This window comes from Petaurus breviceps, unplaced genomic scaffold, assembly GCF_028583685.1.
Source record: "Petaurus breviceps papuanus isolate PSGF00001 unplaced genomic scaffold, PetGlider_PUasm1.0 90822, whole genome shotgun sequence".
Lineage (NCBI taxonomy): Eukaryota > Metazoa > Chordata > Mammalia > Diprotodontia > Petauridae > Petaurus > Petaurus breviceps.
The window spans coordinates 13,474,627-13,501,905 of NW_027187351.1; the positions used below are offsets into that span (position 1 = coordinate 13,474,627).

At 37.3% G+C, this 27,279-nt stretch overlaps 1 protein-coding gene and 1 pseudogene across 4 annotated transcripts in view; both read right to left on the bottom strand.

Moving 5' to 3' along the window:
* KHDRBS2 (KH RNA binding domain containing, signal transduction associated 2) overlaps positions 1-27,279 on the bottom strand; it is an 890,357-nt gene that overhangs the window by 477,797 nt on the left and 385,281 nt on the right. The window lies entirely within an intron of this gene.
* On the bottom strand, positions 12,195-12,815 carry LOC138148159 (ubiquitin-conjugating enzyme E2 G2 pseudogene; annotated as a pseudogene).

Consider the following 27,279-nt stretch of genomic DNA (forward strand, 5'->3'; position numbering starts at 1 on the left):
TAGTAGAGATATTGTGGAGGACTGACTATGTTTCCCTCCATCATATCACCCCCACTTGTCCTATTCTCTACTTTGACCCTGGCCCTTTTCGAAAGTGTGTGCTTCTAATTCCCTTCCCCCCACCTGCCCTTCTCTTCATCATTCCCCCTCTCATCCCTTTCCCCCTTACTCTCCTGTAGGGTGAGATACTCGATTTAGCGTGTATGTCATTCCCTCCATAAACCAAACTCAATGAGAGTAAGGTTGACCCATTCCCTTTTGCCTTCATGTTCGTCCCCTCCATTGTAACAGTTTTCCTTTACCTCTTGTATACAAGGTAATTTACCCCATTCTGTCTCTCCCCATCTCCTCTCATTATATTCCTCTCTCACCTCTCAATTTCACCTTTTAAGTATTATCCCTCCCTATTCAATTGGTCCTGTGCCCTCTGTCTATGTATACCAGTACACATATATACACACATTCACATATGTATTCATATGCCCATATACCCTCCTATATAGACATAGATATATAAATACATATGTATACATACATTTCTATTCCCTCCAACTATTCTCATTCTGAGAAAAGTTTCATAAGTTACAATTATCATTTTTCCATGTAGGAATGTAAATAGTTCAACTTTGATAAGTTCCTTATGATTTCTTTTCTCTGTTTACTTTCTCATGCTTCTGGTATCTGAATGTAAGGTTTTCTATTCAAATCTGTTATTTTCATCAAGAATGCTTGAAAGTCCTCTATTTCATTGAATGACCATCTTTTCCCCTGAAACATGATACTAAGTTGTGCTGGGTAGGTGATTCTTGGTTTTAATCCCAGCTCCTTTGACCTCTGGAATATCATATTCCAAACCCTTCAGTCTCTCAATGTAGAAGCTGCCAGGTCCTGTGTTATCCTGATTGTGTTTCCACAATATTCAAATTGTTTCTTCCTGGCTGCTTGTAATATTTTCTCCTTGATTTTAGAACTCTGGAACCTGGCTATAATTTTCCTAAGAGTTTCCTTTTTGGGGATCTTTTTCAAGAGGTGATTGGTAGATTCTTTCAACCTCTATTTTGCCCTCTGGTTCTAAAACATCAGGGCAATTTTTCTTGAGAATTTCTTGAAGGATGACTTCTAGATTGTTTTTTTGATAATGGCTTTCAGGTAGTTGTGATAGTAATGGCAATTAAAGATTCCCCTGTATTGGCTTGGTTTTCAATTGATTGTATTAAAACCCAGAGTTTGTTAATCCCACCTGTGGGATGGGCTTGTTGATGTGAAAAGAAAGTCCTGAAGTGGGAGGAGCTGGTGATGTAGATTTGGAGAGACAAGAGAGAGGCAGAAGTTCTTTTTGGAAGCTGCACCTCGTGGAGAGAGAGAGACCAGAATTGCTGGTGGCCGCTTTGAATTGCCCTGGACTTTTGAGACCTGCCCCCTGAGCTGCCAAGGACTGAGGAGACATGGCTGTTTTGCTGGTACTTTGTCTGTCTGTTTTGATGATATTTTGCCAGATTTGTCCACTGGTGAAAGACTGTCCTGTTGAAGAAGTCCTGGAACCTGGCATTTGGTTAAGAAGGCCTGAGACTGTCCTGCAGACAGAGAGTGAATACTGTCCACTGGTGAGGGACAGTACTGAGAGTGAATACTGTCCACTTGTGAGGGACAGTACTGTTGTTGCAGGGGTCTGGAGACTGTCCGGCAGACAGAATGAATACTGTCCACTGGTGAAGGACAGTGCTGTTGTTGCAGGGGTCTGGGAGCCTTTCTGTTGGTTCAGAAGCCCTGAAGAAGGATTTTCTTGTTGTATGTTTACAGAAATCCTGGGAGAGGGCTTTGCTAATGTGTTCAGGGGTTCTAGGACTGTTCTACAGACAGAGGATAAATTCATGAAGGGACTGGCAATGTATCTTATGGCCTTGCTAAGCCTTGTCTCTCCAGGAACTAAGATTGCTGAGAACTTGCCTCGTGTCAAGATGAAGAAAAGACCTCCATTTGGGTATTAAGTGCTGTGTTTAAACTTGATGTAACTCTGGGGTAGATTCAATTGTGATCCAGGGGTGGGGAACTTTTGACCTTTTTGTGTTCTATGGTTGAGCAAATGAATGTATTTTACTTATGTTTGGAAACTAATCTCCATTTGAGAAGAGGGGCTTTGTGGTGGACTTAATTAAGGTATAGCCTAGGGGTGGAGAAGTATTTAGAACAGAGACTTTGTAATTGATTGAATGATTGGAAGGTCCTGGGATGGGGTAGTACTTGGAGATTATTTAATCACACTTAGTAAATGCTGTATTTTGAATGATGGCATGTTTTGATCTTCTCTGTTCTGGGTTTGTTACTGAATAAAATAGAGAGTACCTATGCTGGTATTTTGAACCTGGGAAGTTGCCTTTCCTTGGCATTACATTACAGTAGTCCAATAATTTTTAAATTCTCTCTCCTGGATTTATTTTCAGTGGTTTTTCCAATAAGATATTTCACATTGCCTCCTATTTTTTTCATTTGTTTTGATCTGTTTAATAGTATCTTGATTTCTCATGAAGTCACTAGTTTCCATTTGCTCCAATCTAATTCTGAAGGAATTATTATTCTCTTCAGTGAGTTTTTGAGATTCTTTTTTGCATCTGGAAAATTTGGCTTTTTAAGGCATTCTTCTCCTCGTTTTTTTGAGCCTCTTTTGCCATTTGATTTAGTCCATTTTTTTTGTTGTTGCTTTTTGGAGGGCAATTGGGGTTAAGTGACTTGCCCAAGGTCACAGGCTAGTTTTTGTGTTGTGTCTGAGGCCGGATTTGAGCTCAGGTATTATTTTCTTCAGTCAGGTTGTTGCCTCTCTTTTCATGATTTTCTTGCATCATTCTCATTTCTCTTCCCAATTTTTCTTCCACTTTTCTCATTTGGTTTTCAAAATCCTTTTTAAGGTCCTCTATGGCCTGTAACCAGTACATATTTTTCTTGGAAGCTTTTGGTGCAGGAGTTCTGACTTCATACTGAATAGTGCCTATAGATTGATGGGTTGAGTTTCCTTCAAATGGTTAAGAAATATTATCTGCATCTTCCTCTTTATATTTTGTCTTCATGGAAGAAACATTAAGGAGCAGAGGAGCAGAATGATCCCTTGGCTGCAAAGCGTATATTTGGAGCTGAGGGACAATTAGTTGGGAGTAGGTAAGAGAAATGAGTGGAAGTGAGGACAGGAGTCTACACTAGAGTTGAGTAGATGAATGAAAATAACAGAGCTTTCTTTGAGTTTGAAGTCAGAGTTAAGAAAGGGAAAGAACTAAGAATGAAAATGATTTAGAAATGAAACAGGAAGAAAAATTTGCATGTGTAATTTTATTTTTTATTTTATTTTTTTGCTTTTTGGAGGGGAGAAGGTACGGGTTAAGTTACTTGCCCAAGGTCTCATGGGTAGGTTTTGTGTTAAGTGTCTGAGGCCGGATTTGAAATTAGGTCCTCCTGACTCCAGGGCCAGTACTCTATTTACTGCACCACCTAGCAGCCTCCTTTTTTTAAAAAAAAATATGTAAATTGTATTTTTTTAAAGCGTTCTGAATGGTCATCTTTAAAGCACAATCTTGCATAAGGTTGCTAAATATTAATTCTTTTAATAAACAGTTCATTTTTTATGAAAAGAATGGAAATTCATAGTTGTAAATCTGTAAAGTGAACTTTAAAAGTCCCATCATCTTTTATCTTTGAGAAGGCACACAGTTTGGGACTTGAAAGACCTTCTGCCGTCTAGATGTTAAGGAGTAATTTTGAAGAGGTGAATAAAATCCACGAGGCAGAAGCTGCCAGACAAATACTTTGTGCCAACTTTGGGACAGCCCAAGAGAAATCATGGGTCCAAAACTTGCATGGCCCCTTTCTTTTCTTTTTTATCTTATGTTCCAGAATATAGGTCACTGGAATCTCCTTCTGGTTTCTACCTAAATAAGCTTTTCTTTCCAAACCTTTGTCTTTTCAACATCTAACTCCCTCTACAGGAGAAAAGACAGAACTTTCCTTTCTTTGATGTGTTACTTCAAAACCACAGAAAGGACAATTCTACAACCTCTCTATTTGTAAGTACTTCCTAGAAAAGGCCTGCCCCATTATAGATCAGTGTGTATTGTTGTTTAAATTCCTGTTTGATAAGATACTTCTTACTTCCCTCCCTTAGTGCATAATTGTTGCAGATAATATTAATGCTTAAGCTATGTACAGTAAAAAGATGTTAATTGGAACTGTCATTTGACTGGGATAGTGCAAATTTCACTGGCTCTGGAATCAGAGAACCTGGGCTCAACTCCTTCTACCTTACATATATGCAACTTATTTAACTCTGGGCAAGTCACTTCTCTTTTCCTTGGACTTCAGTTTCCAAAATGAGATGGTCTCTGAGATCCATTCTAGCTTTAATCTCTGTGACAATTTGTATGCCATCCCTGGGTTGACGATTAGTCCTTCTTAGTTTGTTACTCAGCATTATTAGCTTATTATTACTGAGGCAGCTAGGTGGCACAGTGGACAAAATGTGGGGTTTGAGTCAGAAAGACCTGTGTTCTAAAATGACCTTAGACACTTACCTTGCTCAAGTCATTTAATCTCTGCCTCAAATTCCTCAGCTGTAAAATAGCAGCGTTTACCACCCAAAATTATTGCAATGCTCTTATAAGATAACACTTATAGGGGCGGCTAGGTGGTGTAGTGAATAGAGTACTGGCCCTGGAGTCAGGAGGACCTGAGTTCAAATCCAGCCTCAGACATTTAACACTTACTAGCCATGTGACCTTGGGCAAGTCACAACCCCAATTGCCCCTGCAAAAAGCAAAAAAATTAAAAAAAAATTTTAAAGATAATATTTGTAAAACATTTAGCATTGTACCTGGCAAATAGCTGGCACTGTATAAATGTTAGCTATTTATTAGGAAGAAACTGGAAGTAGGTAGACCAATTAAGAGGCTGTTGCTTTAGCCCAGGTGAAAAGTGATGAGGATGTGATGGAGCTGTTTGAGTAGAGAATAGTGGGTTGGATGTTAAGTATACTGTAAAGTTAGAATATTTAATACTTGGTAATTAATTAGAAACACGGAAGGAGGGTGTTACTTAAAAATCTATCTTAAACCATGTACTTTTCTTTCTGTACACTTTCATCTCTCTGATGAGTTCTCTCTCTTTCATATATCCATGTGTCTATTTCTATCTATCTATCTATCTATCTATCTATCTATCTATCTATCTATCTATCTATGCAGTCTCAGTCTCTCCTCAGTGTTTCAGTCCTACATCACCAATAGTTTACTGGACATTTCAAGTGTATATCCTAGATAGATCTCAAACACAGTAAATCCAAACAGAATGCATTAGAATATAACCTCATTGAGCGGCAAGTCTGCTTTGTTTGCTTGTTAGCATAAAGTGAATGCTTAATAAATATTTTATATATCTTCTGTTTGTCTATCATTATCTATTTCTGAATTTGTCATCAGTTGAGACAACCTGTCACCTCTCCAGTACTTTGAACATTTACACCTCAATAAGATCTGCTACACCTTATACTTTATTAACGTAACAACCTCCATGAGACAATGAAGCATTCATGTAAGAAATTTCTGTTTGTGCTAGTTGCTGCAAGAGTAAACCTATATTAAAGAAATATATCTTATTTTATATAATTCAAAATCTCATTTCACTAGTAAAGATGAATTCCAAAATAACCTTACTTCTTCAAAATACACCTTATGGGTTGACAAGAAAAGAACCATATGGCAATCTTAATCCAGACCTTAATGCAAATTGCTTACTAATTTTAGAGAATGGAGTTTTACTTTTTGTAGCTCAGGATGTAAGATTTCCTTGAAACCTTTCTCAAATTTGTCTAGAATATGACAGCAAAATAAAATGGAATTATGGTGTTTGTAGGACATATGGGTGGTATTTAGAAACATGATATTTAATAAGAGAGATAAATAGGATTGAGAGAGAAAAAATCTGGGAGTCAGCTGCATAACGGTGATAGTGAAAGCCATGGAAACAAATTGGACATCATAGGAAGAAAGCAAACATAGATCCTTTGGGAACACATACACATAGGGGTCAGAAGTAAAACATCTGAAAGTAGTATTTTATAAATAAAGTCTTTTTGACAGTGTCTGCTGAGTGTCCGTAGGTTTTAGGGTAACTCACTTAACTTTCAATGTTCTAAGAAACTAAGAATCAAAGTCATAGAGGTGTTGACCTGCATTGGTAGAGAAATTTTTCCTACCTAGGAGTTTCATATAACAATGAAGTTACAAGTCCAGTCATTCTTGACTATACATAAGATGTTATAGATCTGTCCTTGTTTGTTCAGTCATTGATTGCTATTCCACAATAATTTGCAAGCAGGTATAGGTCAGAGTTCACGATGTCAAAAACTCATGTTCTATTAGTTGTAGATGATCATATGGGTAAGGTAAACAATGTGTCTGTTTTGTTGTTATTTTTGTGTGGGGGGGTCATTTAGAACTAATATAGAATTTAATTGTGAATGTTTTGAGAAGATGCCAGTATATTATCTTAATTAAAGCTGGGATTATAAATGATAAAGAAAAAAGCCAGAGTACTTTTAAAATCATCTCTGTATGTTTTAATGCTAGCATATTTAACTTCTAAGGTAGATCTAATAATTCCTTTATTTCAGACACATAATTTACTTGCTATCATGTGGCCAGGAGGACTTGGAAAGATCATGACCCTTGAAATACATCATATTTTGTAACAAAAGCTATTACATTATTTTGGTTATACTATTCCACATTCTTAAGCTAATTATGTCTATTTAATAAGTAATAATTTAGATTACTGGAGAATTTTTTTTGCAAGTCAATTTTCAGGGAGCAGGGACACTTTAACATGAAAGAATGTCATTTTTTCAAGGATTCCTATTGCTGAATGGATTGATGTTGTATTTCAACGTTTTTTTAGTGCACAAATAAAAACAATAAGTAAAATTTAAATTATTTGGCAAAAATTCAATTAATCAATAAGCATTAATTAATCTCCTACTATCTCCCATGCAGTATTCTGGGCATTGAGAATACAAAGACATAATGGAAGTAGCTCCTGCCCTCAAGTTTCTTACATAATGGGGAGAGAAAACTATGTGTGCACATGAACATGTGAAAATAAAAGGTAAATAGAAAATAGACACAAAGAAAAGATGGAAGATAAAATTGTTCCATATGCCATTTTCCATAATGTATTGATGTATGGAACATATACTTTCAATTTTCCATTTCAAGAACTACTGCTGAGAGAAGGAAGTTTGTCAAGTATGACAAAAACATTTTGTGATTAGAATAAGACCAGGGAAAAGGGAGAAGTGCAGAAAAACCAAGAAGCCAATTAGAAGGTAAAGGAAGCCAATAAAATGCATGAAAGAAGATCAGTAGGATCATCTTTAGCCCAGTAAGCTACTAGAATAGCCTCAGAGACCTGTGACAATGAAAGGTAAAGCTGCCACTGCTAACCAATAAGGTGAAAGTAAACACATCTGTTTTCCAATTGGCAAAAACCAAAGAGACTAGGCACTGAGCACTAGAAGACAAATAAGATCTGGGAAATCGATTGTGGAGGGTGTTTTAATGGACTAAATATTCTGAAGGGGTAGAAAGGAGCACCTCAAAATCTCTTGTGAAGTGCATGAAAGTGAAGTGATGATAAGCAGGATGGGCAGATGAAAGAGGAAATGAGAGGGAAAATAAAGGAAATAACCCATAAAGCTTGCTGGAAGGAAGTCAAACAGTGTGATATAGCTACTGCCCACTGGGAAGCAACAGCAACAGACAGATCAATATAATACATAACTAGAGTGTCTGCGATGAAGGGGTTCACTCAAAATAAAGGCACTTTTCCTGGAGTAAAGGAGGAGAATAGTAAGCAATATCTCTAAAGTGTCTGGTTCATGGACAGAAGGAACATGAAACCAGGGAAAAGAGTACTGAACCAGACGTTACAGCGAAAATTATTTACTTCAGAATTTGAAGGATCCTTGATTCAGGGATCAAGAGGTGGATGAGAGCTCAGAACAACCTTGTGCAACACCTTTGTTTAACAGATCAGGAAAATGAGGCCCAAGGTAGTTAACTTGCCCATAGTGTGACGGTGTGTGTGTGTGTGTGTGTGTGTGTGTGTGTGTGTGTGTGTGTGTGTCTAGTGATTATAGACTGGACTTCTTGTGCTTGTTAAGCTTCTAACACCTTCTCCCTACCAAATATATATTTTCTTTCCTTTCTTTTTTAAAGCAATTGGGATTAAGTAACTTGCTCAAGGTTACACGGCCAGGTGTTTCTGGGTGGGTGCTAAGTGTCTGAGCCCAGATTCGATCCCAGGTCATCCCGACTATGGGGCCAGTGCTCTTACTCACTGTGCTACCTGGCCGCCCCCATATACCTATTTTCCATGCATTACAAATATATCTTATATATGTGCTGTACATCGTATAGGAGTGCAATTTTATAGATAGAAAGACAGCCTAAACCAGGAGGATCTAAGTTCAAATTTTGCCTCTGACATTTACTATCTATATAATTCTGGGTAATTTATTTGCCCAAAGTCATAGATGTAATAAGAAAGGTAATATAAATTTCAATGCAGATACTTTGACTCCACATCAATGACTTTTCCCATCACATCTTACAATGAATTTGTTGTTGCTGCTTTTTGAATCTTACAAGCTGTCAGACTCAGATTTTACACAGACATAGGCACAGACAGATACAAACAGAAAGCACAGACAGCAATAACTTTTCTTGGTCTTCCAGATTATATAAAGACCAGGTGCTGTTACAGTTTAGTAGTCCCATGGGATGGGAGTTGGGACTAAATGCCAATAAGCCTAAGGAAATTCCTCCTATAGCCACATTCATCTCTTCAGTGGCATCTCACTGAAGGATGAAGAATTGAGTTCATAAAGAATTCCCCACAAAATTCCCAAGCAGGGTGTCCTCTGTCTAGGGGAGTTTGCTAGCCACAAGGGCCCAAGCAATCCAGTCAAGACTTCCTAGATGCTTGAAGGACCTCCCAGCTAAGAGAAGGGAAAAAGATAGGCTTACCTTTGGATGAGAGGGGGTTGGAATCAGAGACTTCTGCTCCATGTGGAGAGGGAGGTCAGAGTCAGAGATTCAGGCCCACTCAGAGACGCCAAAAAGCTGCTGTGGTTTAAACCCAGGCACGCCAAAAAGCTGTTGAGGTGGGGACTCTGCCCACCCAAAAACTGTTTCAGTTTCATGATGTGTGGTGGTAGAATCATCTCAAAGAATTCAGAGTCAGACCACCTCTAATCCAAGTATTGGCATTTATTGAGTTGACGCCCCTTATGAAGAAGGCTAAATTTCAAGAGAAACCAGCAACTTTATAGAAAGCAAGATGGATTTTTATAGGGTAAAGATGCAATTACACAACAGAAATTTACATAGAATAGAGGAATATCATTAATTTTAAAAAGGCAGGAGGAGTTTGTTAAGGGATTAGGTAATAGAGGAGGGGTCCCATCTATGGTTCGGTGGTTAAACATTCTGGTCATTCTGCCCTCCTACTGGCTAGCTATCATGGTCCTGTCTTGGGCTAGATGGATGATGTGACTGTGATTGAATACAATAACATACCTGTTTCTGTGGGAAGGGTCTGGGGGCAGTGACCAGGTAGAGACAGTAGCTGGGTTCCCATCATATGGACACACCTGCTGTTTCTGTGGGAACTAAGAGTTCAGGTACACACCTGTTGTTCCAGTGAGCAGTGAGGCATATACAAAGAAGTTAAGACATTGGTTGGGGGGAGGTAGGTAGGTGCAGTGGGCCTGCTGTTCACAAGGGCCAGACTTATAATGAAGTTTGAATACTGGGGCTGGGGGCAGCTTTATTAGGATTCCATCACATTTCAGTAGTGTCCAATTCTCCATGACCCCATTTGGGGTTTTCTTTGTAAGTATACTGGAGTGATTTGCCGTTTCCTTCTGCTCATTTTAATGATGAGGAAACTGAGGCAAACAAAATTAAATGACTTGCCCAGGGTCACACAGCTACTAAGTATCTCAGGCCAGATTTGATCAGGGGTCCTCATGACTCCAGGGCCAGTACTATATCTACTGCATCACCTAGCTATACCACAGAAGGAATACTATTTCAATAATCAAAGTTAGGAGGAGGAATATTCTATATTTCAGGAATAGTATGTGTAAATAAAGGTGAGAAAGCAAGTAATGTGTTTAGGGAATGACAAATATTCAATCAATATACTCAGATCAAATGATTCTATTTTCTCACTTGGCAGGCATCCTTACAACAGTCAGGCCCAGAGGGCAGTTGGCTGTCTATTACTCAGCATTTTGCTGCTTATTGTATATAGACCTCTAAGTCAAATAATATCTGTCAACCATGATTGATTGATTCAAGGCCAATTTACCATCTTTTCTAGTCTTTAAAAAACAGTGTTGTTTAAACCACTTATGCTTTAACAGATAAGCAATAGTTTAATTAAATGAATAAAACTTGATAAAATTACAAAAAGCAATATGCACTCATCATATAGTGTGTGTCCCACATTTCAAACATTTCTCAGTTGCAATTTCTTAAAGCATGCTCACTCCTTTAAAACTCAAGTGTTTCCATGAACTTCAGTCTACTGAATTCTAAGAGCCAACCTGAAAATATGATGATTTATAACAAACCTCTCATTTTCCACAGTAAAAATGGAAAACAAGTAATTAATTCACAACAGGTTGTTCACAATGGAATTGGAGAGTACTATGGAAGCATTTAGTAATTCCCATGGATAAAACTGAGTGGCTGAATAGGATGGGAAGATCAATGGCTCCAGTGGCTTGAGAACCTCATTCTAAGACCTGACTAATGAATCTACCTATCTCTGAAATCTCAACATGTAAAGGGACACTGCTCAAATATTCTATACACTACCATCCATGATACTGGTCTACTATCACAAATAAGACACGAATGATTCTAGGTGGACAAGAATGGTTGTGTATCAGATGCCAGTGGTCATTTTTCTATTTCTCCAAAATCCTTTAAATCTCTACACACAGCTGCTATATTTTGGTATTAAGTCTTTCATCTCACCAATAGAGTGAGGCAAAGAAGCCAAGCAAAAATTGCTTGAGTACTGTGAAACACTATCTCTTATTGTAGGGATTACTTGACATTCTATTTCCCTATTTCATGGTAAAATTTTTTTATAGATGCAAGACATCATTTTGTAAGGCTGCAAGAATGCCATTTATAGAAAATGTTTCTCAGGGAAAAGAATAGGGAAAACTGACTGAGATTTCTTTGGACCAAATCAACAGGCGCATCCCTCTATTTAATGATTCCCAACAAAGGTTGTCAAAGAGGAGATTGTTATAAATGGATGTCTTTTAACTGTTCCATTATGCTGTAGAATGTATAAATACATGTTAAATTCAAGTAATACTAAAAATATTGCGCAAAGTTATTTAATATGCTTGAGTCAAATGGCATGTTTGTTGTCATTATAAAAAATAGGAAAACTAGGGGTGGCCAGGTAGCACAGCGAGTGAGAGCACCGGCTCCAGTGTCCGCATGACCTGGGGATGGAATCTGGGCTCAGACACTTAGCACCCACCCAGAAACACCTGGCCATGTAACCTTGAGCAAGTTATTTAACCCGGTTGCTAAAAAGGAAAAAAAATAGGAAAACTTTAATTATTGGTATCTTCTATCTTATAGTTATTTATATATACAGAGGTAAAATATTATATCAGAGGTAAAATACATTCTATCTTTTATTTTATAAGAAAAAATATGTATTTGTCAAATTGTAAGGACAGAATTTGATCACAGGATGTTTACCAAGTGGCACATAGGTAAACACCCATTGCTAGATCTGGAATCTTCTTGGGCCCCCAGCATTTCTTTCCCCAGCCTCAGGGAGACTGAGGGCCTGTTCGCTGAAAGCCTAGCCTTTCACAACCCCCTCGCCATAAAGGTAGCACAGACCTCAACCCCGGTCCACGCAGAAGCCGCCATCCAACCAAAGAAAGGAGCTTCGGGAGGCTGAGCAGAGGGGAAGCTCCCTAGTCACCAACCAAGTGATGGGGTGAAAGGTGGGGCGGAAGGGGGCGGAGCCTGGGGAGGAGGGGATTGGTGTGTGTGTGGGTGTGGGTGTGGTGGTGGGAGAGACAAGGAAGGGGCGGGGGGAGAGGGCAGGTCCTAGAGCCCCAGGGACTTCTGAACGATCTGCTCGGCAATACCATAAAACTGTTCCCGGTCATCCCGCCCCATCTTCGAGGCATCCACGTTGGCATCGCTCTCGTCATTTGGCTCTGCCAGCTGCTCGCCATGGAGAGGAGGATCTTCTCCAAACTCTGCACCGGACTTTCGTAGCCCATGGGGTCGTCGCTGGGGTAAGGCGGAAGGAGATGCAAACCCTTCCCAGCGTAGAGGTTGGGGTGGAACATTTCACAGGTGAACCTCATCTTCGGGAGGTTGAGCGGGTAGTCCAGAGGAAAGCTCAGAATCGCAGGAAAAACACCAAACTCGAAGCATGTGGCTTCTGGGCCCATGATCAAGCCTTCACACCCAAAGAAGTTCTCTTCGTTCTTCAGGCCTGCCACGATTCCCTCTGGCGGATTCAGCCGCAGTGGCTTCTACTCATCAGTGAGCAGCTTGAGCGCCGTCTGCTGTCCAGGCCTCCGGCTGCCTCTTTCTCCTAGTCAGGCGCCAGGCTCCACATCTGCCGGCCCCGCCCCCCTTCAGAGTGGACGCGGCCCAGCCCCCTACATTCTATCTTCTGTACATTTAGTTATGTACAAACAATGAATCATCTGTTGAAAAACTAAGCAGGGAATATATAACATTTTTAAGGTTCTAGGAAAGACTATGAGGAGGAAAAAGAGAGCTATGCAAAATTTAAGACAAACGTTTTAGGGCAGTTAGGAAGGAGAGTGGATAGTGTATATAGGCCTTGAAGTCAGGAGGACCTGAATTCAAATGTAACCTCAAACACTTACTAGCTGTGTGACCCTGAACAAGTTACTTAATGTTGATTGCCTTTAAAAAAAAAGACAAAGGGGATGGAGCCAAGATGGCAGAGAGAAGTCAGGAAGTTGCCTGAGCTCTCCCCAGTTTCCCTCAAAAACAATGTCATATCCAGCCTCTAAATAGATTCTGAAGTGGCAGAACCCATGAAAAGACAAAGTGAAACAAATTTCCAGCCTAGGATAATTTAGAAGTACTTCAGGAAAGGTCTGTCTTACTTGTGTAAAAGAGGAGCCAGGCAAGCCAGTGGGAGGCTCTTAGCCACAGCAAATAGCAAATGAAGCCTCTAGGTCCTAGCTTAGTAGTCCAGTGGCACAGTAGGTCAGCTGAGGCTTCCAGCCCCAGCACAAAAGGCAAACTTTCAGTCCTTGGAACCCTGGTACAACAGGCCAAATAGGCCGTGCCACCTTAGCACAGTGGAAAAACATCTAGCACCTGAAGCCCCAGAACAGAAATCTAGTGATTAGTCCCCTGACTCCCCAGTGCAAGAAGCTTGGGACAGTGCTCTCTGTACCCCAGGTGCAGAGCTCAACTTTAAAAGTCACAAAATCAACTAAAAATGAGCAAATCCCCCCTGCTCCCCCCCCAAAAAAAAACCAAAACAAAACAAAAAAAGAAAAGATACCTGACCAAAGAAAACTACTATGACAACAGAGAAGATCAAAATAGAAATTCAGTGTCAAAATGCCTAATCAGGAAGACTCAGAAGGGTATATAAATTGGTCTCAAGTCCAAAAAGCTTTCTCAGAGGAACTCAAAAAGGATTTTATAAATCACAGAGGTAGAAGAAAAATTAGGAAAAGAAAGGAGTTATGCAAGAGAAAGTCAATACCTTGGAAAAAGAAGGACAAAAATTTGATTTAAGGAAACAATTCCTTAAAGACTGTTGAAGAAAAGAACTCTTTAAAAAATCGAATTTCCCAAGTAGAAAAGGAGATACAAAAGCTCATTTAAGAAAATAATTCCTTAAAAATTTGAATGGGGTGGGGGGGCGTGGAGCCAAGATGGTGGAATAGAAGCAGGAAAACTCAGTATGCTCCCTACATAACCACCTCAAATACCTATAAAAAATTACTCTAAACAAATTTTAGGGCTACAGAACCCACAAAGTGACAGAAAGAAACAAACTTCCTGCTGAAGACAGCCCGGCAGGATGACAGGAAGGGTCCATCTCAGCATACTGGGAGCACAGCCCAGTGCCAGATGAGCCTTCGGTTTTATCCTGAGCATGGCCATGATGAGTGCCACCTGGAGGGACTGCAGGAGAGTGGATCACCAGGAGCTGTGGTGGTTTCCAGAATTATCAACCCATAAATGCCAAAGACAAAGTGAGAGTTCAGTGTGGTCTTTGTGGGAACAGGGGTCTGAGAGTGCAGTCCAGCCTCTGTCCCTGGAGGGAGAAGCAGCTGAGATGCAGTGGCTGCTGCCACATGGCTGCTTCAGAGCTCCTGGCTTGCAGATTGTAGAGAGACCAAGCAACCAGTCTGAGAGGGAATCACTGTTGCTTTAACCTACTTGAATCTGGATTGCTGTCTAGGGTGGAGGTCCTGGGGTGTGTGACCAGGGTGCCAGAGCAAGTGGAGGCTTCTGAGAGGGCAGCCAACTAATAGCTTCAACAACTGAGAAATCCCAGCAATTTGAGACAAAGCTCTCCTCTATGAAGCAGAGTTCTACTGTGGCAAAAACTCAAAAGTCAAGTACTTGAGTGGTAACATGAGCAAGCAAAGGAAGCAAAGCAAGCACAGAAATACAACTTTGGATTCCTTTCTTGGGGACAAAAGGGATCAAAGCATGGAACAGGAGGAAGACAATGAAATCAGAACTCCTGCACCAAAAGTTTCCAAGAAAAATATGAACTGCTTACAAGCCATAGAGGAGCTTAAGAAGGATTTTGGAAACCAAATAAGAGAAGTGGAGGAAAAAATTGGGAAGAGAAATGAGAATGATGCAAGAAAATCATGAAAAGAGAGTCAACAACTTGACTGAAGAAAATAGCACCTTAAAAAATAGACTAACTCAAATGGCAAAAGAGGCTCAAAAAGGCAATGAGGAGAAGAATGCTTTAAAATACTAAATTTGCCAGATGGAAAGAGAATCTCAAAAGCTCACTGAAGAGAATAATTCCTTCAGAATTAGATTGGAGCAAATGGAAGCTAGTGAATTTATGAGAAATCAAGATACTACCAAACAGATCCAAATAAATGAAAAAATATAAGGTAATGTGAAATATCTCATTGGAAAAACCACTGACCTGGAAAATAGATCCAGGATAGAGAATTTAAAAATTATTGGACTACCTGAAAACCATGATCAAAAAAGAACCTAGAAATTACCCTTCAAGAAATTCTCAACAAAAATTGCCCTGATGTTTTAGAACAAGAGGGCAAAATAGAGGTTGAAAGAATCCACCAATCACTTCTTGAAAAAGATCCCCAAAAGAAAACTCATAGGAAAATTATAGCCAGGTTCTGGAGTTCCCAGATCAAGGAGAAAATATTGCAAGCAGCCAGGAAGAAACAATTTGAATATTGTGGAAACACAATCAGGATAACACAAGATCTGGCAGCTTCTTCAATGAGGAATCGATGGACTTGGAATATGATATTCCAGAGGTCAAAGGAGCTGGTATTAAAACCAAGAATCACCTACCCAGCAAAACTGAGTTTAATGTTTCAGGGAAAGTATGGTCATTCAATGAGGTGGAAGACTTTCAAGCATTCTTGATGGAAAAGCCAGAGTTGAATAAAAAATCTGATATTTAAATACAAGAAGCAAGAGAAGCATGAGAAGGTAAACAGGGAAAATAAATCATAAGGAAATTATCAAAGTTGAACTATTTACATTCCTACATGGCAAAACAATAATTGTAACTTATGAAACATTTCAGTATGAGGATAGTTGAAGCAAATATAAATGTATATATATCTACACATCCATATATATATATATATATATATATATGTCTAGGAGGATATAGGTGAGTATGAATACATATGTGAGTGTGTGTATATATGTGTACAGGTATACAAAGAGGGATCAGGATAAATTGAATAGGAAGGTATTTTATTTTAAAAAATAAAATTGAGGTGAGAGAGCAATATAATGAGAGGAGATAGGGAGAGGCACAATAGTGTAAATTACCTCATATAAAAGAAGCAAGGGAAAACTGTTACAATGGAGGGGAAGAACAGGAAGGCAAAAGGAAATAGGTAAACCTCACTCTCATTGAATTTGGCTTAAAGAGGGAATAACATACACACTAAATTGGGTACCTTTCTGTATGGGAAATGTAAAAGGGTGCTTTCTCAGAGACTATCTGCTAAAGTAAGTAAGTCCTTAGGCCTTAGGCCTAAGTTTCCATTTTCTAGAAATTATGTGACTTTGAAACTTTAGAAATCTTTCTGTATAGCTGCTCTATTCTAGTCAGTCCTTCTCACCCAGCTTACCATAAAAGATTTAAGTTTCTAAAGAACTGCAATAATTGCTGAACAAGACTACTGATAAAAAGTACCAGACAGTAGCCTTGAGAAGAAGCTCAGTCCCTGGTTCCCAGAAAAACTCCTAGATAATACTAAAAATAATATAGAATGGAAGGAGCTGGCAGCAGCAGGTGGATTTGACCAATCAGGAAACAGACAGTGGCCTTGGGGTTCCCAGGCCCAGATAAGGGTGTATCTAGGTTAAACTGAAAGGGGGTTCAGTATTCTGAGGTTGTACTGCACTTGCATAATGGACCTAATGCCTTATGTATATTATCTAACAAAATTAGAGTCTCATTAGTAATAATTATATTAATGTTTGGGAGGGGTGTGTAACCCTTGCTTATTTAACCCAGCTTTAGCTTCTGTATGGTGGCCTCCTCTCCTGGGCATTCTTCCAGTGACTGGACTGCCCACTTCTCATGAGATTCTAATAAAACTTTCTATCTTCACTTTTACAGGTCTCCGAGTAGTCAGTTTGGGTTAGGGTCTTTGTACCCCACACATTACCTTACAGGGGAGTAGGGAGGAAGGGGATAAGAGGGGGAATGATAGAAGGGAGGGAAGATTAGGGGGGAGGAAAGTTAAAAGCATCCACTTTTGAAAATTGACAGGGTCAAAATAGAAAATAGATCAAGTGGGGGGGAGATAGGATGGAGGGAAATATAGTCAGTCTTTCACAATATATGCACTATGGACATGTTTTGTGTAACTACACATGTACAACCTATATTGAATTGCTTATCTTCCCAGTATGGGTGGGTGATGAGGGAAGAAGGGAAAGAATCTGGAATTCAAAGTTTTTTTAAAGCAATCGGGGTTAAGTAACTTGCGCAAGGTTACACAGCCAGTTATTTCTGGGTGTGGTGCTGAGTATCTGAGCCCAGATTTGATCCAGGTCATCCCGACACTGGACCCTGTGCTCTTACTCGCTGAGCCACCTTCCTGCCCCTAAGCAATTGGGGTTAAGTAACTTGCTCAAGGTTACACGGCCAGGTGTTTCTGGGTGGGTGCTAAGTGTCTGAGCCCGGGATTCGATCTCCAGGTCTTCTCAACACTGGAGCCAGTGCTCTTACTCGCTGTGCTACCTGGCCGCCCCAGAAATTCAAAGTTTTAAAATCAAATGTTTTAAAAATATTATTATTATTATTATTATTTTACATACACTGGGATATATGCTATACAGGCACTGGGGTATGGAGATACATCTTGCCCTACTGGAAAGTTGGAGGAGGAATGGGGGAGCATATAGGAGAGAGCAAAGTGGGGGAGGGGGTATTCAGTGGGATTGGTATTCTGGGGTGGTGGGTAGGAGACCGATGGGGAGAAAATTTGTAACTCAAAATCTTGTGAAAATGAATGTTGTAAACTAAAAATGAACATAAAATTAAAAATAAAAAAAGAAATAAAAATGAAATGGGATGATTCAGATTGAAGAGAATCTTGAATTGCAGACTGAGAGACAAAATTTCATAGTAGAAGAAGAATTTAATTAGTAGCCAGGAATGCCTGGGTTCAAGTCCAACCACTGAGACAGATTAGCTGTTATATCCTGAGCAAGTAACAACCACTTAATATACATGAAAACTCTCCAAGACTGCAATTTTTAGAGGAATTGTTGCTCTGTATTTATAAAGGAAGTTCCCCCAGCTGAGAAATTCCAGGTCTAGTCTGCATGACTTTCATTTTTTGTGACTTCTCAAGAACATTAGTCAATAGTTCTGCATACACATTTGCTATTGATGCTGATGAATGACTATAACTCTATTTCCCCCAAAGATATTCTATTATGCTTTCTTTCTCTTTTATAGTTTGGCTTTCCATGCTCCAATCACAATTAGGACTTAGTGTATTTAACCATTTAGGTCCTTCCTGGGGTGGGAGGGTGGCGGAAAATGTCTGTGAAACATGGAAGGTAGGGGATTAAAGCACTTTCTTCATATTAAATCTCTGATGGTTGGTTTCCCACTAGCAGAAAAAAAGGTAGTAGCTGTGCCATTACCATTGGGTTAATGGGACTAAGAGACAATTAGATATATTACTGAAGGAATGGATAAACTACTAAGAGAAAACAGAAGAAAGTTTTTGATGACTGAATTGCCATTGTTTGTCTTAAACAGATCTCAACTTTAAATGATCTTTGTTGCTGGTTCACATCAGTTTTTGAATTCATTCTATGCTGCTACCAGAGAAGTCCTCTTGGGTTAGCAACCTACTATCTAATGGGAAATAAAAACTGTTTTATAGAAACAATAAAAACCTTGGCATAATAGCACATTTGAACTTTTAAGTACATTAAAACAACTGGGAGTTCAAGCAGGGTATTATGTCCTGTTTTACAACGAGTCTTTAGATTAAAAGCTGGCAAACTCTAAAGCTATGTGGTAACAAGAAAATGAAATCTTTATTACACTATTCTTCGCTTTTTATATTTTACTGAATATATAACAATAGGTATAAGTAAAGAAACATTTTAACCTACTATGTGCCAGGCAGAGTGCTAAGTGCTTTACATATATTATCAGAAAGACCCTTGAAGATATGTGCTATTTTTAATCACCATTATACAATTAAGGACACTGAAGGAGACTGAAATTAAATGACTTGCTCTGGGTCACAGGGCTAGTAAGTAAATGAGGTCTGAGGGTTTGAAATTTCCTCTTCCTGACTCCATGCCCAGCACCATATCCACTGTATGATTTGCTTGCCTCTTAAGTAACATCTCCTTTCATTAGTTTGTAGAAGTACTTCTTTAATTGTTGTATCATTTGACTAGATACCAGCCTTAAATGACAAAGGAAAGGTATCAAAGGAAAGACATGTTCAATCAAAAGTTCAAAAGCGACAACAGAACTTATGTTGATTGTTTGTGCTGGTCATAATGCAAGAATGATAGCAATGTACTTAAAAGCCCCCTTCCCCCCCTTTTTTTTTCTGTTTGGAGGGCAATTGAGGTTAAGTGACTTGCCCAAGGTCACATGGCTAGTTTTTGTGTTTTGTCTAAGGCCAGATTTGAACTCAGGTCCTCCTGACTCCAGGGCCAGTGCTCCATTCACTGTGCCACCTAGCTGCCCAAAAGCACTTTTTAAAACAGTCATTTGCAAAGCTCTTGATTGGGATTATTAGTTTGGTGGGACAATCATCATTAAAAAAAAGGAAATTAATTGTTTAAATGTCATCCCTAGAACAGGCAGGTTAGGATAGTCTCAATTCATGTTTGAAATTTGCTTTTAAGTAATAATTTGTAGGTTTCAGTACTTGAAGAGAAATATGAAAAAGTGTTGGTTTGTGTGTATAGACTTAAAACCACCCAGGATCGTTTTCATAGAGATCCTGGAACCTCAGCTTCCCTCTAGTGCTAAAATGATTTTGCAGAAAAAAAGTCTCCAGATAGAATATGAAATAGTATCTCTTCAGATATGCTATGAATCTTCTTTGTTCTAGATATACAGCTCCCCAAACTGTATCTTAACTATTAGCTTACCTGAGAAAGTTGGGATGATGTACCATTCAATTCTTGCCCTTTAACTCTTGGGAAGATTTTAGAATGCAGAAGCAAAAGGAAAATAAAGATTAGCAATAAAAAACAGTATGTTACTAAATGAACAGAAGAACCCATGAAAATGCACTGGGATCTTTTCTTGTAAAATAATGACTTTAAGAAATATAAGTCTGAGGGAAAATATATGATCCTATCATATCCATAGATGCAAACTTAGGAACAGGGAAGATCCAAGTTGTTGGAAAGACAGTATGTCTAGTGGAAGGTTATTGTATTTGGTATTGAGATCACCTCTGTCACTAACTACATCATGATCTTGTAATCTTTTTGACTCCCTGTTTCCACATGTATAAAATAAGGAATTGAATAATATGATCAGATTTGATACATTTACCTTTTTAAATGATGAGATATCATTTCTATAGATTTTAGAAAATTTTAGGATATTGACTTCATGCTTAAGATAGGAAAATTGAGCACCCAAAATAACCCCAAGTTATTTCTTCCAAGGAAGAAATAGTGACAAATTTGTGAATAAGACTTGTGTCAATGACTTGTCATTACAAGTTAGGACATGTATTATTTTTCGTATAAGGAATTAACGTTAATTCATTTAAGTTTTCTGTTTTTCCACAAAATACTATATTTTTTCCAATTACAAGTAAAGATAGTTATCATTTTATAAGATTTTTAATTTACTGTGATTTGACCCTGCTGTACTCCACATCTAGAAAAGATTCTTCAGCACACATAATTTTGATGTATTCCTTCTACCCTACTCAGACACCGCCTCATTCATGATTACTTCTCTGAACTGATATCATAAACACCATTGCCTTCTATTTGAACCTTTCAGGATATTCCTTTTTTTTTAAAATAATGACATCCTTCATTTTTATATCATTCCCATATACCAATATTTCCCTCCTTCCACTTTCTTCTCCCTGCCAGAGTGTCATTCCTTTACAAAATATTTAAAAAAGAAAAAAAAATAGTTCACTAAAACTAACATATCCATAAAGTGTGACATTATATGTGGTTTTACAAACACATTGACTCTCACCTCTGAAAAAAATCAGGAAAGATATTTTCTCATATTTAGTCTATTGGACATGCTAGATCAATTTAGATTGTTTTGTTGTTTATATTCTTTCCCATGACATTTGATAGCCTTTGTGTATATTTTTCCCTTGATTCTCCTTACTGAGCATCAGTTTATATGCCTTTCCGATGTTTGTTTTATATCCATCATATTTATTTTTTCTTACAACACAGTAATATTATAATTAACACGTTTAATATAAATTAGTTAGCCATTCTTGTACCAATGTCATGACATTCTATTTGACCTCTTCTAAGAATGTAGCAGTTTTATAAATTGAATTCTATTAATTTGTATTGATATATCATTCTCCTGCTAGGCTATACATTTCTTGAGTAGACTATATCCTTAATCCAATACCATCTTTTCATCTGTATGTTTTAGGACAGTGGCATATGCATAATAGACATTTAAGTGTCTAATTGAAAGGAATTTTAAAATTTTGTCAATAACATATGTCAATAACAAATTCAGTTGATGACTGAATTATCATTATGGACAATCATTACTTTGGTAGCAATGAATTGAATTGTATTACACTGAGGTCAGTAGAGGCTTAATATTAACTGTCTAGCACTTAATAGCATCTATGATTTCATCAATGTGGCTACTTCATTCAATAGTATAGATTGGAACCCATCCACATCTTCTCATCCTGTGCAATTCTCTATCATGCACTATAATGAATTCACCACAGAAGGTCCACTCAACATAACTGTGGCCTAATTCAAATATTCAAATTGATTCATGATTTTAATGATATGGTTTTTCCTTCCAGTGATTCAAATAGCAACCCCAGTATATTTGCCCATCCTTGAAAATTCTTGTCATGCCTACCCAGAGACTCTCCGTGACAGGTCCAACCAATATTATGGGCACTTCCATGGTTTTTCTTGACATTGTAAAGATGCCAAAAGAGCTTATTTTTAAAGCAATAACAACAACAAACACCAAAGATTATTTGATCATCAATTAATAGATCCTGAAAATAATATTATCAATAAACATTGATAATGAAGTGATTTTTCAAAAATACAAATACAAAAATACAAAGTTTCTCTAAAAACATATTTTTTATACCTTACAAGCAACTGAATATTAATATAAAGTACATTCTTTTACAGGTTGTGTTGGCTATATTTATTGGATTTAAAATTGAGTGATCATTTGCATAATTAGGTCTTTGTGCATGGGTAAATACATGCCCCCTATGGGAAAATGTAAGTTGTGATAATACCCTCAGAAGGTAAATCACAAAAATAAAACAAAACAACCCATAAAGCTGGACAAATCTAAGAGATGAGAAGTTACTGGGTTTTGTTTTCTTTCCTTACTTTCTTTTTTTTTTCCTTTCTTCTGACACATTCAGATCATCCATTGGTTGTACAGACGCGGATTACCTAACAGGGGCTACAAGGCTGAAGAGATATTTGAGAAAATATTTGAAAGAGCAGAGTGTACTTCCATTGTACATCAAAGAGGAAATTAAATTTCAATATATTGTGACACCACACTTAAGATGAAACATCCAAAGTAGGTTTTACCCTGTTCTTGTTAAACCAGAAGAAAAGCTCTTTGCTTAAGAGTTCCCAGGCAGTTTCTTTAAATAAGCAGAAAGAGAATTAAATTGAAACCCTTAGGTATTTGCCATAGGATAGTCTCCTTCATGTGCATTAGGAAAAGTTGTAAACATAGTTTTTTTTTTTTTTATAAAGCAACTGAACCTAGAGAAGAATACAGCATATGCTAATGAGCCTTTCCCATTCGAACAGAGATTTTTATGTTCTAGGATTCTGTTTGGAAAATAGTGATTATCTGTTATTATAAAGAATTAAAATGAATATATCTCATTAATTGTTAACATTCAAATTGTTCTTCAAATTTTTTTCTGTTACCTACATTTATCAATGATCAATAAGCATCTCAGATTAATCCTACATTTTTCTATTCAATATTCATTCTACAGTTTTCCAACATATTAATATAGATAGACAAAACTTCATCACACTTCAATCAAAGCTATTTCTGATGGTGTGAATATAATAGATTAATGGCTACCCTAAAAATGTGCCTAAACATGCAACTGTAACCAAATATAATCTGATCTTCCTGTCTACCACCCCAAAGAAAACAAAAAGAAAAAGAACGTAAACAGCATAAAAATAAGAGCACAGGAAAATGAAAAAAAAAAGACAAGGTTTTCAGTAGTTTTTCAAATTTATTTTTATAGTTGTTTTTATGGTCTAAACCTGTGATTTTATTGGTGTCAGGAGCCTGTTGTGAGGAATTTCTCTCTAGCAAAGCAAACTGGCAAATGATGCACAATTTACAATCTTAATGAGTCAAGTGACTTGGTCAATTTGTCAATTTACAAGCATTTGTTGAGTGCCTACTATGTGTCAAGCACCGAAGTAGGTGCTAGACATAAAAATAGCAAGAAATATATATATATATATATATATATATATATATCAGAATATCAGAATAATTCCTAGTATCATAGAGTATGTGAAAAGAGGAAAGGCTCAAAGCCATGTCTTTCTCAGCTTGAGAGTATCTTTCTGCCCATTATTTTACACTGCTTCTCTAGTCTTCCAGCCTTAGTTTCAATAAGAGTTTGTTTTGGCCAAACACTTATCCAGAAGATGGCATGCAATTGTATGGGAAACCTATAGAGCTCATCCATCAGTATACATAAAATCACATAGAAAGATGTTGTAAATGGATAGTGAGCTGAGAACAGAATTGAAAGGGAAGAGAAGGAAAAACTGGATTGTCTTTAGGAAAATGCAAAGATCTTTTTATGATCCTAAACTTCTTTTCTGAAAAGGTCCATTTCTGAATACTACTATCCTTCTAGTGAAGAGGAGTGACTGAAAATCATGGAGCATTGTACTTTAACAAAAATAATGAAGCTGAGGATGAACTAATTGGTAATGTAGAAATGGTATAGTTAATATTAGCAGCGAGGGACATACAACAAATAAAGAAGTTATTCATAGGATTTTATCAATGATTTATATGGACTAAAAAGAGAGAATGGTCATAAAAGTCAGAACAAGAGATAGCTAGTACATAGAACAAATACACTGATAGTCATATTAACAGAGATCTAGAGGTGGAAGGGATTTTCAATAGTACCTAGTACATGCTTTTCATTTTATAGATAAGGAAACTGATCTCTGTATAAGGCAATTGGATTATACTTGAGGTTACAAAAGTAAAAAACAGCAAAACCAGGATTCAAATTCAGATCCTAGGGGCGGCCAGGTAGCATAGCAAGTAAGAGCACCGGCCCCAGTGTCGGTATGACCTGGGGGATTGAATCCGGGCTCATATACTTAGCACCACACCCAGAAATAACTGGCCGTGTAACCTTGAGCAAGTTACTTAACCCCGATTGCTTAAAAAAAAATCAGATCCTATGACTCCATAGTTATACTTCTCCCACTACACCATGTACAAATATTAAAAGAAAACAAATAAGTTCCATAAATGTTAGGTGGATCTCTCATAGTGAATGTGAAGAGATATGGAGAAGATGAACAGTCATGGATGGTTGGGATATGTATCATGGAAAGGAATACTCATATTGATGAGATCATAAATCCAATGGTATATTCAAATATATTCATTATGATTTTCTTGATGTTTTTGTTTTTTAAACTTTGAACATGTGGAACTATGTTTGCTCTCTTACTTGCTCATTCAAAAACTACTCTTATTAGGAATTAAAACTTGAGCAACTAAAGATATAAAATGAACTAGAGAAGTAATCTAGTTAGCAGTAGAAGTAAGGAGGCATTCTGATATTTGGTGGATACTAGTTATTTTTGTTTTATGAGGTCATTTGAATTACTTTATTTTTTTATTTTATTTTTTTTAAGCAATCGGGGTTAAGTAACTTGCTCAAAGTTACACGGTCAGTTATTTCTGGGTGTGGTGCTGAGTATCTGAGCCTGGATTTGATCCAGGTCATCCCAACACTGGAGCCGGTGCTCTTACTCGCTGAGCTACCTGGCTGCCCCTAAGCAATTGGGGTTAAGTAACTTGTTCAAGGTTACATGGCCAGGTGTTTCTGGGTAGGTGCTAAGTGTATGAGCCTGGGATTCGATCTCCAGGTGATTCCCACACTGGAGCCGGTGCTCTTACTCGCTGTGCTACCTGGCCGCCCCATTTGAATTACTTTAGTAGAGAACTAAGGTTCAGTTAGATGGTACAGTGGATGGAGTGCAGAGCCTGGAGTCAGGAAGACCCATCTTAGTGAGTTCAAATCTGGCCTCAGACACTTACTAGTTGTGTAATCCTAGGTAAGTCACTTAACTCTGCTTTCTTCAGTTTCTCATCTGTAAAATGTGATGGGGAAGTAAAGGACAAACCACTCCAGTATTTTTGTCAAGAAAACCCCAAATGGGGTCTCAAAGAATCAGGCATGTCTGAAACAACTGAACAATAAAATATGCATGTGAATACTAATATACACATCCACAATTACATTTGTCCAGATCTTGCTACTTTATAAAATATTAGACTTTAATCAATTCTTAGAATTTAATCAATTCCCAGGAAATCATTCTCACTTTTTAAAATAAAATAAAAGATAAATAAATGATTAAATAAATTACAGGATAAGATTTTCCCCAAGGCTTCTGTACTAAATGTAGTGTCGGTCATCAATTTAAAATAATTGAGCTATATAAACCAGTTAAAGGTCTTCTTTTTGTAATTATACACTATTGACACTTCCATTTAATATTTATTCATTAGGAGATATATAGCAAAATTCTGATATGACTTTCCATAAAACTTGCAAATTATCCGAATGAAAGTAGTTTCCTTATGTACTCCAGACAAAAGATTACCACCCTATCAATTAATGGAATATTTATTCACATAAATTCATTATATGATTATGAAATGAATAAAAAAACTATCATTTATCTGGATTAAAGCACATAGACTTTTAGCCAACAGAGCAATATGAGACTAAAAATGAATCCTCTGTCTCTTCCATTTCTAGGTATTATGTCAATTTAAACATATTTTCACACATACATTATTTGTTTTAGATAAAAACTTCTAAATGTATATAGTAGAAATAATTATTATAAGTGAGTGATATCCTTTTATAGTAAAAGATGATACTTCAATGGAATTTGCTATATTTAATCTCTAAAGGAGAGGTATTTTTCTATCATAACTTTTTTACCTAGTTCCTGTAGGCAAAGTTGGGGCTACTGTTAGTTCCCATGGAATAAGTAAAAACTAACTGGCCAAAATTGATATATCTCACTCCTATTAACATTTTAAACCTTTTGTAAAAATGCCCCAAATTAAAAAAAAATACTTTTGTTTCATTAATATAATCCAAATTCCTCTTCATATAAATGACTGAAGTAACTAAGAATTCTAAATTAGCAAATCTTATTAAGTTGATTAAAATAACCAAAATTGCATTTTGAAAAAAAACATACTTCTACGTATGCATCTATCTGTTAATTTAATTTAGTATATTTTTATTTAGAACCTACTGCCTGTAAGACTTTGCTAGTCAATGAGGATACAAAGAGCAAATGGTATTTGCTCTTTGGGAATTTATTTATGTGGTTTCATGGTATATATGTATGTATACATATATGTATATGTATATATACATACATGCACAGTTATATATTCACAAAATTAAATTTATTGGCATTTCTTTGGAAATAATTCTTTGAAGGGGACATTAATAACTGGAGGAATATTTTTGTTGTTAATTCTTATGTAAGTAGCCATGCTGAGTTGAATATTATGGGGAACTAAGGATTAAATGAAGCAGAGAAAAAAAGTGCATTCTGGGTTTGGAGAGTGGGAAATTGCAAAGTATCAGAAGCTGGAAAAGGAATACAGTGTTCATGGAAAAGCAAGTATGGGTATGATGGAGTTGGAGAATAAATAATCTGGGAAACAATGTGAAACAAGCCTGGAAAGCTATGTTTCAATTAGGTTCTTCCTGGAGGAACTTAAATTCCACTGAATTAATAATTAATATTAGAGATAATAGGGAGCCAGTGGAGTTTATTGAGTTGAAGGGTGATTTAATAATGCCACTTTTAGTAGATTTGTGGAGATTAGACTGGAAAGCAGGGACAAGAGTCAGGGAGATCAATTGAAATGGATATTTTAAACTAT